We start from the raw sequence: 15,039 nt of genomic DNA, 5'->3' as shown, positions 1-15,039 counted from the left end.
CCAATTGATTACCCAGTAGGTATCCCTTAACATTAACACCAATTGATTACCCAGTAGGTATCCCTTCACATTAACACCAATTGATTACCCAGTAGGTATACCTTCACATTAACACCAATTGATTACCCAGTAGGTATCCCTTCACATTAACACCAATTGATTACCCAGTAGGTATCCCTTCACATTAACACCAATTGATTACCCAGTAGGTATCTCTTAACATTAACACCAATTGATTACCCAGTAGGTATTCCTTAACATTAACACCAATTGATTACCCAGTAGGTATCCCTTAACATTAACACCAATTGATTACCCAGTAGCTATCCCTTAACATTAACACCAATTGATTACCCAGTAGGTATCACTTAACATTAACACCAATTGATTACCCAGTAGGTATACCTTAACATTAACACCAATTGATTACCCAGTAGGTGTTCCTTAACATTAACACCAATTGATTACCCAGTAGCTATCCCTTAACATTAACACCAATTGATTACCCAGTAAGTGTTCCTTCACATTAACACCAATTGATTACCCGGTAGGTATTCCTTAACATTAACACCAATTGATTACACAGTAAGTGTTCCTTCACATTAACACCAATTGATTACCCAGTAGGTATCCCTTAACATTAACACCAATTGATTACCCAGTAGGTATCCCTTCACATTAACACCAATTGATTACCCAGTAGGTATCCCTTAACATCAACACCAATTGATTACCCAGTAGGTGTCCCTTAACATTAACACCAATTGATTACCCAGTAAGTGTTCCTTCACATTAACACCAATTGATTACCCAGGAGGTGTCCCTTAACATTAACACCAATTGATTACCCAGTAGGTATCCCTTCACATTAACACCAATTGATTACCCAGTAGGTATCCCTTAACATTAACACCAATTGATTACCCAGTAGGTATCCCTTAACATTAACACCAATTGATTACCCAGTAAGTGTCCCTTAACATTAACACCAATTGATTACCCAGTAGGTGTCCCTTAACATTAACACCAATTGATTACCCAGTAGGTATTCCTTCACATTAACACCAATTGATTACCCAGTAGGTATTCCTTAACATTAACACCAATTGATTACCCAGTAGGTATCCCTTAACATTAACACCAATTGATTACCCAGTAGGTATCCCTTAACATTAACACCAATTGATTACCCAGTAGGTATCCCTTAACATTAACACCAATTGATTACCCAGTAGGTGTCCCTTAACATTAACACCAATTGATTACCCAGTAAGTGTCCCTTAACATTAACACCAATTGATTACCCAGTAGGTATCCCTTAACATTAACACCAATTGATTACCTAGTAAGTGTTCCTTCACATTAACACCAATTGATTACCCAGGAGGTGTCCCTTAACATTAACACCAATTGATTACCCAGTAGGTATCCCTTAACATTAACACCAATTGATTACCCAGTAGGTATCCCTTAACATTAACACCAATTGATTACCCAGTAGGTATCCCTTAACATTAACACCAATTGATTACCCAGTAAGTGTCCCTTAACATTAACACCAATTGATTACCCAGTAGGTATCCCTTAACATTAACACCAATTGATTACCTAGTAAGTGTTCCTTAACACTAACACCAATTGATTACCCTGTAGTTATCTCTTAGTTATCAACATCGAATTATTTCCCATTAGGTATCTCTTAACATCATAATTTATTACTGAGTAGGTAACCCGTAATATGAACATCCTTTTATTACCCAGTAGGTATCTTTTAACATGAACACCAATTGATTACTTACAATGTATCTCTTTTCGTGAGCATCAATTCATTACTGAGTTGGATACCCCTAATATGAACATCCTGAGTAGGTATCCCTTAAACTAAACACTCTTTTATTATCCAGTAGGTTTCCCTTCACATAAAGATCCATTTATTGCCAAGTATGTATCCTTTCACATAAAGGTCCATTTATTGCCAAGTATGTTTCCTTTCACATAAACATCCATTTATTGCCAAGTATGTATCCTTTCACATAAAGATCCATTTATTGCCAAGTATGTATCCTTTCACATAAACATCCATTTATTACCAAGCAGGTATCCCTAAGCATGAACATCCATTCATTACTGAGAAGGTATACCTTAACATGAACAATATTTAATTACTCACTAGATATCCATTAATAAGAACATCCTTTTATTAAACAGTAGGAAATCCCCTCTTATCCTCCCTCAAGGTGAAAGTTCACGGATCAATTAAATTCCTTATGCCCCTTATGATGCAATGCTTTGTCTCTGTAAACGTCATGTGATACGTACCAGTAGTATGTCTCTCTTAACCTCCCACCGGGTACTATGAAGGGGTTCGGCAAGTAGAGTAAAGAGTATCTATCACTCTTGTTCAACAAATCGGGCTTTATCTGAAGTAAATATATGCAAAGGCAAGATTTCTTGTGGCTTTTTATATATACTTATTCACATTGTTGAATTTTCATGTTAAAGTCATCTGAACTTTTGTGCGATTTTTCGGCGTCGAAGTTATTTATAACTCTGCAGGACATAGGGAAAATAGTGGGATGGCAAAAGGAAAGATGTAGTAGGGCAGGCAAGACAGAGGTAAGGAGGGATATAGAGAGGGGAAAGGAAAAGGACAAAGGGAAAATAGTGGGATGGCAAAAAGAAAGATGTAGTAGGGCAGGCAAGACAGAGGGGAGGAGGGAGATAGAGAGGGAGAAAGGAGGTGAGGTGGAAGAAAGGATATGTACTGAGATTGAGAGAGGCACAAGTTAGGGGAAGATGTTCTTGTCGAATATGATTTGAGAATCGAATGATAAATTCAAAAATATTATGTTCTATAAAATAAATTTTGGATTGAAAACTCTCACCTTGCTAAACTTAATTACCATGCCGACCATATGGCTGGTAGGTAATAAATACTAAGGGTTTAGAGGGTAATATTACTTACAAGGAGGCTTCTCAAACTCTTAAAAATATGAAGAATAATAAAAGTCCAGGATCAGATGAGTTTACTGTAGAGTTTTTAAATATTTTTGGAAACAGTTAGGGCATTTTGTAGTCAGATCAATTCAACACGGGTTTAATATTGACAAACTTTCAGTAACACAAAGACAGGGGATCATAACTTGTTTACCAAAGGGAGATAAGCCAAGGCAGTATATTAAGAATTGGAGACCCATTTCGCTCTTAAACACAGTGTATACAATTGCCTCAGGTACAGTTGCTACTAGAATAAGAACAGTATTGGATAAAATTATTAACTCGGATCAGTCTGGCTTTATCTCAGGTAGGTATATAGGAGAGAATACAAGAATTATATATGATATTATGCAGTATGCAGATGAAAATGATATTCCTGGGATGCTATTAAATGTTGATTTTGAAAAAGCCTTTGATTCGGTAGGGTGGGTTTTCATTGATAAAGTGTTGGAATTTTTCAATTTTGGGAGGGATATAAGAAAATGGATAAATATTTTTCAAAAAGGGGCGAATTCATCAGTTAATCAGGGGGGGAATTGATCTTCATTTTTCAATATTAAACGAGGGTGTTGTCAAGGTGACCCTGTCTCTCCATACCTATTCATTTTATGTGCAGAAGTGCTAGGAATTAGGATAAGGAATAATGTAAATATTCAGGGAATTGATATTGAAGATACTCCTATATTATTGTCTCAGTACGCTGATGATACATCAGTCATTCTTGATGGGTCAAGAAAGTCATTACAAGAAACATTGGAAGAGTTAAAAAAAATATGCTGAAATATCTGGTCTAAAGATAAACAAGGGTAAGACTGAAGTTATGTGGATAGGTAGTAGAAAATACAGCGAAGAAAAGTTTTGTCCAGAGTGGAATTTACATTGGGGGAAAAGTACATTTACATTATTGGGTATTGAGTTTAATGTAGATTTATATAGAATGGTTAGAATGAATTTTGACAAAAAACTAGTAAAACTTAAATCACTCCTGAGTAACTGGAATAAGCGGATTCTTACACCTATTGGTAAAATACAAGTTATAAAGTCGTTATTGGTTTCACAACTCAATCACTTATTCATATCATTGCCAAACCCTGATATATCCTTCATTAAAAAATTAAATTCGGAACTTTATAATTTTCTTTGGAACAGTAAAGTTGACAAGGTAAGAAGAGATATTATTGTAAAAGAATATAATGAAGGAGGGCTTAGAATGGTGGATATATATTCTTTTATTAGAGCTTTGAAGTTAACATGGATAAGAAGATTATACTCTAAGTCAAGTAAATGGCAATACATTTTAGCAAAAAATATTGATATAGGCATTTTGGCTAATTGTGGAGCAGATTACATTAAAAAATGTGAATCTAGATGTAAAAATCTGTTTTGGAAAGATGTATTTAAGTCTTGGAGCTGTCTTATAGAGAAAAAAACACAATTAAATAGTAAGTATGTTTACCCAATACTGAAAACACCCACTTGGTTTAATAAAGATTTAAAAGTAAATAGAAAAGTAGTATTTTATCAGGGATGGTATAAAAAGGGTATTGTTATACTTCATGATCTTATGAAACATCCCCACCTATTGACATTTTACAGTTTTCAGGAGTTTACAGCAAAATTCAATGTTAACACAAATTTTTTAACTTACCAGGGTATTATTAATTCCATCAGGGACTTTCTATTGCACAGACAATTTGATAATATTAACTTATCTTATCCCTTTATTCCCAATAATTTAGAAATTTTTCTTAAAAGCAAGAAAGGGTCAAAAGATTTCTACAGCATACATTGTAGTAATAAAATCCTACCTACTGGTAAAAGGAAGTGGAACAACTTATTTGAAATAGATGAAGAAACTTGGAGATATATATATTTGACCCCTTTTCAAATTACTAGAAGCTCAAAATTACTGTGGTTACAATATAGAATAAACCAGCACATATTAACAACAAATTCATATTTATTCAAAATTGGTCTAACTGATACGCTATATTGCTTCTTTTGTAAAACAGAAATAGAAACAATAACTCACATATTTTGGGAGTGCAGAGAAGTACAAATTTTTTTTGAACACTTTGAATTTTTGTTAGATGCATTATTGATTCCATTTTCTTTTAATAAACAAACCTTTATTTTTGGCATGCTTAACAACAAAAACATATATTATGCAACAGACAATCTGATTTTACTTATAATGAAACAATATATTTATAGATCAAGATGTTTAGAGCAAAACTTATCAGTAACGGCATTGAAATCCATTATCAAGGATAATTACAGTGTTCTGAAATATATTTGCATTGATAAAGGAAATAGGAGTTTGGAAAAATTTAATACTGATTGGAAAAAATGGAGTAAACTGATAGAAATAACACCCAACCCCTGACAGAAAAACAAAGATGAAATAAAATGTTTTTTATGATTTTATTAATAATCTATTAAAGCTTTCATAAATAACTATGCATTTTACTGCAACCTCCAGCTATATATTTAAATTTTAATGACACAGAATCTCTCTCTCTCTCTCTCTCTCTCTCTCTCTCTCTCTCTTTATCTCTCTCTCTCTCTCTCTCTCTCTCTCTCTCTCTCTCTCTCTCTCTCTCTCTGTGTGTGTGTGCCTGCGTGCGTGTGCGGATGTGTTAAGTGAATGACAGTGTGTGTTTGCATGTAAGGAAGGATGTATGTATTTTTTAACTGATGATCAGTTAAAAAAAGATACAAATTAACTTACAGTTATAAATACGTTTAGTGTCTTCATTAATTAATCAATACAACAAATATTGATACCTGTAAATGATACTGATTATTTCTAATGATGTGGTGGTGATGATGTTAATGAGTAATTGATGGGTGTGATGGGAATGAATAACAGATGGATGATGCTGAATCAATGACTGATAGTTGATTAATGAAAATGATGACTTATACTTATAAAGATGATGTTGATGATTTCTTGATGATGAGGATGAAGATGATGATGATGATGATGATGAATGGTGATTGATTTATGAAGATAACTTATTGATGATGATGATGATGATGATGATGATGATGATGATGATGATGAATGATAGTTGATTTATGAAGATGATTTACTGATGGTGATGATGATGATGATGATGATGATGATGATGATGGATGAATGTGAGAATTTGACATGATGATGATGATGATGGATGAAGGTGAGAATAGACATGATGATGATGATGATGATGATGATGATGATGATGATGGATGAATGAGAGAATTGGACATGTTGATGATGATGAAGGTGAGAATTGAAGTTGATCAGAGTGAGAAAGATATTATTATAATGATACATGTATACATATTGAATGTATCTGGAAAATAAAAAAGTTACAAAAAATTGTCTCAAAGTTTAATGTAACAGATGTATTTATCACTAAAAATCCTTTATTTATTAGATAATAATGTATTTCTTTATCAAGATCTTGTATGATTGCAATTATTGATATGATTTTAATGGAATTATCTGAAGATAATTAGATTAAATGAAAATTTTCCGAAGTTCAAATCCATGCAACCACAATGTGATAATTTGAAAAAAAAATAAACAGCTAACCAAATTAAAAAAAAAAAAAAAAAAAAAAAAAATACTAAGGGATAGTTTTAGCTTACAAGTAATCTGTATGGTAAACTACGATTTATATATCAAAATTGTTTATTTTCCATTTCTTGATAGTAACCTCACTCCTTCCTCTATCTACCATGCTTACATTTACAAGTCCATTCGATTGTGAGGTGTTCGTTCTCATTATCGTGATTTCCCTGTCATAATTTATCGAATACTGACGGGAAAAAAACAACACAAAGTATTGATAGATGCAATTCGATGAAACCATTGGAACAACTTGATACATTTATTGACAACATTATAATCTTGTTTGAAAGCAATTTATTAGAAGAAGGTGATTTTTCCCAAGGGTCTCAATACAAATCTGTATTTTTGTTCGTATTTTGTTCTCGCTTTATCAATTTTGATTTGTTTCTTTTAATGTAAGAATTATCTGTCATTTCTTAATACAGGTGATAAATTTTAGCACTGACCTTTCGCCCGAGATCTTTCCAAATATTACATAGATCCCATCCAAAGTCATAAAGTAAGGGATCTGTGACGTTGTCTAAGAATGATGGTCTGCAACATTTAAAAGCATGTCATGGATCACCTGTAAGACTTATATTTCCGATTTACTCCAGATATCAAAATACAAAGATAGTGTATTATGTCTTCTTCTGATATTTCCATAGAAGCCGGTAAAACATGTAGGATTTTGTGAATTGTAATCTGCCAACAGATACTAATGACATGTTTGGATTCATTGATAGTTAAGTTTCAATGTCATTTTGTATATTACTTGTTGCAGGTCCTATTCATTCCGTCACTGAAGAATGCAGTTGATTTGATTCTATCTAACGACACTTAAACAGACATGTCATATAGCTTTTAACGCAAAATCAAGAAGAGATCTTAGAAGGATCCTTGCGTCCGAAATGAATTGTGTTGTTGGGTCCTAATTCAGTATTTTGATATGTTTCTACATTGTCTTTCTTCGCCTTTCTCCTTTACACCCTTAATCTACATGAAGAAACTTGGGAATTATATTTCAAGTATTTCCTACAACTGTCAAACTTAGAAAGCCTCTCGGCTATTTTGTTTTCCAAATCAGACTAAAATTCGAATTGACACAACTACAATATACAATATTCTTCTTGATAAATGAGAAATGAGCTTGATGGGTTGAGCGAAAGATAAGTAAGCTTTAGATCCCGAGTTCAATTCATGGGGGAGACAGTGATATTTGCATAATCTGTTCATATGTACCATTGTTATAATTCTCTGTTGTTTCTCTACCTTTATAGTCTGAACTTACATACGAGGTATATCCGTAGGCGCCCATTGTATGAACTCATCTCCAGGATCTGAGAAGTACGTGTTCACAAATTCAATCAGTGTTTCTTTGGGCACAGCATCCTCATACCGCGTTTGTAGTTTGTGATATTCCGACAGAATCGTCTCTAAAATGAAGATGTCAGTTTTTCATATTTGTAACAGACTGAATCACGTAATTATACTATCAAGAAGGCGATCTTTATCCGATCGCTCTATACCGTTTCATTTAACGTAAATTAAAGATTCGCTTTTGCATATCTAGGACACTTTCCTGGAGTTAGTAAAGAATCAAATTTCAGAGAAACGACCGCACAACTAACACCAAACACTCCAGCTAAAGGGTCATAAGCTGTGGTATTTTGTTATAATAAAATCAATAGAATGGGGAATTGTATAAAATGTACCTTCGGGTAACACAGAAATAATGGCAAACTTTATCTACAGCAGTAAAGGTTCACACTGCAATTAGCAAAATGCGGGAAGATGGGGATTTATATCGAGTAATACTGAAACACGTAAAATACGAGACTGCGTCTACTGTAATATAGGGTTACACTAAAATCAGATGTAATATAGGGTTACACTGAAATCAGATTTAATATAGGGTTACACTGAAATCATATGTAATATAGGGTTACACTGAAATAATCGGATCACACTGCGATCGGATAATTTAAAGCTTGGTCTAACGTAGGAGCGGGTCGCACAGGAATGATACGAAATTGAAAGTTTATCTACTGTAATGTCTGGTGACAACGGAATAAGGAGAAGTGTAACTGTATCTACAATAGTATCGTCTCACACTAGTATTAGAAGAGAAATCTACAGAAGTATAGGATAAGCGAAATATTTCTACCTTGTTTCATATATTATCCATCTGTTCATTTTGATATTTTTCACTCGTGCTGCGCACGAAAATATCAAAATATTAGCCACACGAGTGAAATATATTTGGTATTACTGAAGACACTGTTAGATATCCTCTATATATGTTTCGTTTTTCTGTTACGCCGCTGGATACTATTACATAATGGGCCTACACACGCTTGTGTCTGCTAGAGGCCACATATGTGTTATATTGTAACTTAAGATTGAACAATTAAAAAGAAAGAACAATAATATTTTGTAATGAATGTGCGTGTGCCGTGATACACTGATATTTACCAAGTCAATCCAAACGAAGCCGGGTGAATTATTGTTATTGTTCCGATTTTTATTGATTTTTCTTATGATTATTATTGTTCCGTCACATTTGCTTTATTATGCCTGGTTTATTATCGCTATAACTAGTAATATGACTTTTAAGCACACATAATGCTATATAATAGGTTCTGCGGCAAAGGGCTCATTAAATTCCCTCGAAACGATCTCATTCTTAAGGCAAAATGAATATGTAATCCCATCTGCAAAATGATTTCTACGCCCGTATAATATACAGTATTACCTTCATATACATTTGAAACATGGAATGCATAAAAACTTATTATGTTATCGAAAACCCATATTTTAGACTTCGAATTCTGAAGAATTTATCATATCATATAATATCTTTAGCTTTAGTCTTAAACGTTAAAGCAACAACCACACAGAAATATATAAATCAAAATTTTAAAATTTCGATGTACGAAAAGTGTGAAACAAAGAATAAACCATCAAACATATAGTAGTAGAGCTAATACGAAATGGGAAGGTAAGGATTTTATGTAAAACTAGGAATACTGGAGTCACCTGAAGGGTGATTTTGGGTAATCCATAAAGCTAAAAGGTCGCTGACCCCCTTTAATAAAGAATTCTGCCCGTCTTGGGTTATTCATAGAGCTACGAGGTCGTTGACCTCTTGTTGCTTAAATAGTACACAGGCAATATTCCTTCACGTGAAATTCACGTGAAATTTTTCACGTGAATTTCACGTGAAAAGGGCAAAAAAAGTGAAATTCACGTGAAATTACGTGAATTTCACATGAAAAAATTCACACGAATTTCACGTGAGCTTTACATAAATTTCACATGTTGTTTACATTAGTTTTACTTGAAAAAAAACTAATAATCATTGTATTGATAAACAAGATGCTAAAATGTTATAATTTATAAAGAAGCCTTTCAAAAATATAGCAAACAAAGCAAAAAAACATCAAATAGATTCATAATGTTTTATTCAATCAATATTTAACAATATAACAACATTTACACACCTTAGTTAACATCTTCTACCCTCCCTTCCATTCTCAGTTCTCTCACAACACTGTTTTATTTCTCTGTTTTCCTTCTTACTCTTTAACACTAGCATTTAACATGTTTCTCTATTCACCCTTCTTCTCATATTCTTATCTTCTCCCACTTCTCTTTCTCTTCCTTTTTCAACACACCATCCATAAAATAAATCCCCCTAAAAAGTCTTGAATCCTTTTGCAATTTGCAATTGTTTTAAACAGTCCTCACTCATGGCGCGTAGCATCTACTGTCAACTGTTAATTAAATGCTAACATAAAACAATACCTGTGTTACAGGAGAAAGCACAACAGTAATAGATTTTGCGGAGTTGATGGTTTTCTTCATAGTACACAGTTCTTATGGTTCGTGTGGTTGAACTGATGTTCAGTTCCACAGACTTTAGAGATTCCAGGGCCCGAGAAGCAACACTGTAAGTCTGGGTAGAAATCCGGATCTGCCTCCTGGGAATTTGTCAAGACATGCTGATTGCTAGTCCATGATAATACCAGTTGATCTGATCAAGCCATTCTCACTCGACAAGCTGACCACAACTCTTTCAGTCGATGATGGTCGATGAAGTTTCTTTTTAGTTTTTTTTCCTTTAGGACTACAGGCTGAGGGATCAGATCTACACCTCAACACAACAAAAGTGTTTTGGCATATTGTTTTTCAGTCTGGAAAAGAATGGAAACTTTACATTATATAATTTTGGCACAAAGTGTTAAACCAATAAATCAGTATTTATTATATACTGATTATGTTAAAAAAGGTTTCATAAATCTTAGTAAGCAAACATTGAGACTTCAAAGAAATTGCAGAATTGAAATTACAAACTACAATTGGGATACTTGATTGACCAATAGTATTGCTCAAATAACAAATGGCCCAGAGGGCCTGCATTACTTACACCTGGATATTTCAGTAATCATGGCAAAATACTATCATGCAAGTTGTACTTCAAATAGTTTCCTACTTTTTGAGCTGCCTCTCCTAACAATGGTTCTAACTCAAAGGTGGACTAAATCCTGTTATTCTTTAACAAGAAGGATTTTTAATTGTTTTTATTTTTTTTAAGTTTTTTTTTTCTTCTATTTTTACCCTATTGAGCCCCTCTTTCTGGCCTTATATAGGAGCCATACCATGTGTTTATCATCAGATCCATTCTGGAATTCAGAAACAGTAGAGATTTAATGGAAATATTGATGGATGAGAATGGACAACAGACATTCCGCAAGGCGGCCCTTCAGGCAGTGCTGGTATTTAAAACACATGAGCATATTTTTCATGAGGCTTTGTCTCATCGATACCCATATATACCATTAATTAGAAAAAATATTTTTGTTAAAATCAGTTAATTACACATTGTGCTTAATATGATGGTGTCAAATACAGTTTGTCTTATAATAATACAATGTGTTAATTTAGGAAAGCTATACAAACCAACAAACTGAATCATTAAAAACCCTGAGACTTATCTTGTCTGGAGATATTAACATCCTTGTAATTATCATTGTGTGAATTTTGTTTTAAATATGATCTCAAGGTACATGTATGAAGATGCTAGGTCGCTGGCAAACATATAAGGTACATGCACACAACACCCGACTACTGCATGTTTATGTTTCACTGTAAAATGTGACCTTTATCTTTTTGTAATTGACACAAAGACATGTACATGAAAAAAATACTAGAGAACGAGTCGTTTTCAATCTTAATAAATTAATATAACACGTCTTGAAGGTACCTATCATGTAAGTGAAATCCTCTCTATTTAACATGTTTATCCTTACGCAGGGCCTTAATAAAGAATTGATAAAAAACAATCCTATCAAGTTTAAATCACCGAGTACTTATTTAACATTCCGGTCAGTTCTCTTCAGCCATCTCGCCTTTAGCAAGCCCACCAAGGCGATTTGCCTGCGAAAGGATTTTCCAATTCATCACATTTGAGGAAAACTATCAACGCGAAGACGATTAAGTTGGAATAATGACGTGTTTTGTAGTATTTTTGAAGTATTTGTCACATTTGGTTGCGAAAGGGCTAACATTGGGAATTTAAACGTGTCAGGTAGGACTGTCGTCTGCCCGTCTGGTTTTGTAGATCTCGGGACGGTCCGGCCAGTTGTCAAACTCGCCTAACATCGATATTAAAAGACCGTATTCTAGATTTTGGATGAACAAACATGTGTATTTACATAAAAACCTACCAATTATAAAATAGTCCGGCTGCAACTGACGAAAAATCCTCTTCTGTGCATTAAAATACCCGCAACGCAGCAGCGCGTTGTTAAATTTTTTTCCGGGGTCGTAGTCCAATAGTTTAATCGACGTAGTCCGGAAATTATTATAAAAATCAAACCTTTTATTTTATTTTCAGTTTTTGTTATCATAACACTTTTTTCGTCGCTAAAATAAGAACTGTAAATTAAATTTAAAAAAATTGAAATTAGCAGAGGATAAAATATTTATCTCACCATGTATAAATATGTATATCACAGGAAAAACAAAATCCGGATAAAATGGCCGTGTCGACTATTGTACTCACCTCTCTTTTGCGTTTTGAGCGAGACTCGACTTTTTGAATGCTCCAAAATGATATTATATAATTTACTATATTTCTATGCTGGTTTAAATAAAATAAAAACTGAAATATCTTTGTGGAACAAATCTTCACTCCTTTCTAATTTTTATGTTAAACACCCGAATTTCTGCTGTATTCAAAACATTTCAACAATAAGCCTTTTCACGTTAACTGCGGTCCTGCTGTTCGCGTCTGCGCATAAACGCTTCCGGAAGGCAACCGCATTTCCTGGTTTGGTTTACATTCGATACCAATATGATGGTACATTGCGTTGTTAAAGCGCAGCTACCGTTTATCTAATATAATTTTAGGCATGGCCTATGTGAGAGCGCAGCAATCCCGGTGCCCATGGAATTCGAGAAACAAGCACACATAATCTAGTGTACTAGAATAGTAAATCCCACGTTACAAAATGAATATATTGCCAACAGATCTATACACTGGTTTGTAATAAAGTATATATCAACAAGAATTATGATTTAGATACCTTACTACAAAAACTAATCGTAGAATAAGTCTTAAAATAGACTGATTAAGCGATGACAAGGTGACGGGACAGCAGATCTCGTAGATGAGCAGCAGACGACAACAAAAAAAATCGGAAGTCCTCTTTATTTTATGTGCTATATTTGGTAAACTTGTATGCAACTCGAACGGACCGGAGCTGCACTCTTAAAACACCGGACATATGTTCGTTGAAAAGTATACCGTTACGTTTTGAATATAAATCAAAGATACTCAAATGATTCAATTACTGTAGTGTTACTGAAAAACCTATGCTTTTGTTTTCGAGCATTACCATAATCTGGTAAAGCACCCATAGCTTACAAATAAAGATAACACTGTAGAACCATTCAAGATTTTTAGATGTGATGAATACATTGTTTTCAAACAATAAAATGAAAGCAATGCCTCACTTACATATATCAGAAAATCAAGTGCAAACACAAAATGAAATAAAAACAATAAATCTTATCAGTTTCAAAATTATCCTGTTACAATTGTATGTGCATGTCATACTTTTTACAGGACCAATAAGAGAGTTTGATGATTATTTCAAGGGGGATTTGCCTAAAATAAGGGGCTTCTTGGGCGACATAAATATCACAGGGGGTAAGCGCGAACCTACGTCACAAAAATGATTGTCAGATTATTTATCTAACAATTATTGTTTGTGACGTTGGTCCTCCCCTGCCCCCTATGATAAATATTGTAACAGAGCGCATGCTTAATTAAATTTAAATCCGCTAGGGATCGAAGCCGGGGCCTCTAGCTTACTAGTCTTACTCTCAACCAATTTAGTTAAAGAGAAGATCTCTCTAGCTGAGCGGTATATTGCGGCTAATATTATATTAATACCCGCAGGGTTACAATATAAACAATTTCACAGCAATAAATGAATTTTGAAAGTTTTTGAATATTAATATCTATTGAAGATATTAATGATATTAATGATATATACTTTAAAAAGTAGTATATAGTCTGCAATTGGTATACATTTTGATTATCTAAAATTATTTTTCATTTTATTAATTAGCCCAATTTTACTCTGGCCCTGTCCCAACCGGAATCGGAACGCAATGGACCGAAAAGACCACATATGCTTTATTGTGTTTTTCTTCTTGCATAGTTTAAATTAAGAAAACTAAGCTTATTATTTCCCAAAACCTGTGTGAATTATATTAAATTCAAAAATTCATTATTTTTAAATTATAAAGGGTAATATATATATAAAAAAAAATAGATGTTGTATTTGTGTTTCCTTTTCACTCCATCGCGCACTGATTAAGGTAATTGGCCGACTGCGACCTACAGTTGGCAATATGCCGTCGAGTATGAAATTTTGACTAGCGTAGAGCGAAGGTCTATACGGATGGAATAAAACACCTAGATGGGACTAAATGGGTGTTCTTGGGTAAATAAATATCTCATTTATCCATAAATGTAAGGTTGGTGTTATGTCACACCCGATTTTATTGTATTTGTACCAAATTCTTAGCGACACCAAACGGTGTCGGAGAATTCCATGTTTTCATATAGTAGCGCGCTCTTGCCCTATACAAGACATGATGACAGGGCCAGAGAAAACTCGAGCTATTTATGAATATAACACAAAGGTTTCACAGCTTTGTGTACATTACATAAAATAATTTGAAAATGTTACATTTATAGCTGAAGATTAAGACAAGCTGGTTAAATCATCAGTTGTAAAAATTGTCATGAAATGCTTTTCCAGTTGAGTTACTCCCTAATGATTGACCATTTATTGTATGAGTCTTTATTATTAATACTATAACCAACTGCAGTTAATTTTATCCCAGAAATTCCAAATTCTGTA

General features: G+C 33.6%; 2 long non-coding RNA genes across 2 annotated transcripts; both read right to left on the bottom strand.

Moving 5' to 3' along the window:
- Positions 1-2,343: 2,343 nt before the first annotated feature.
- Positions 2,344-8,025, bottom strand: LOC117326760. Its single transcript, XR_004532500.1, has 3 exons — positions 7,890-8,025; positions 7,066-7,153; positions 2,344-2,420 (listed from the first exon to the last, which is right to left on the bottom strand). It is a non-coding gene; the product is annotated as an uncharacterized LOC117326760 (long non-coding RNA).
- Positions 8,026-10,262: 2,237 nt separating this feature from the next.
- On the bottom strand, positions 10,263-12,419 carry LOC117328527. Its single transcript, XR_004532973.1, has 2 exons — positions 12,328-12,419; positions 10,263-10,794 (listed from the first exon to the last, which is right to left on the bottom strand). It is a non-coding gene; the product is annotated as an uncharacterized LOC117328527 (long non-coding RNA).
- Between the last annotated feature and the right edge of the window lie 2,620 nt (positions 12,420-15,039).

Source organism: Pecten maximus, chromosome 5, assembly GCF_902652985.1.
Source record: "Pecten maximus chromosome 5, xPecMax1.1, whole genome shotgun sequence".
Classification (NCBI taxonomy): domain Eukaryota; kingdom Metazoa; phylum Mollusca; class Bivalvia; order Pectinida; family Pectinidae; genus Pecten; species Pecten maximus.
This window is presented reverse-complemented; position numbering and strand designations above follow the sequence as displayed.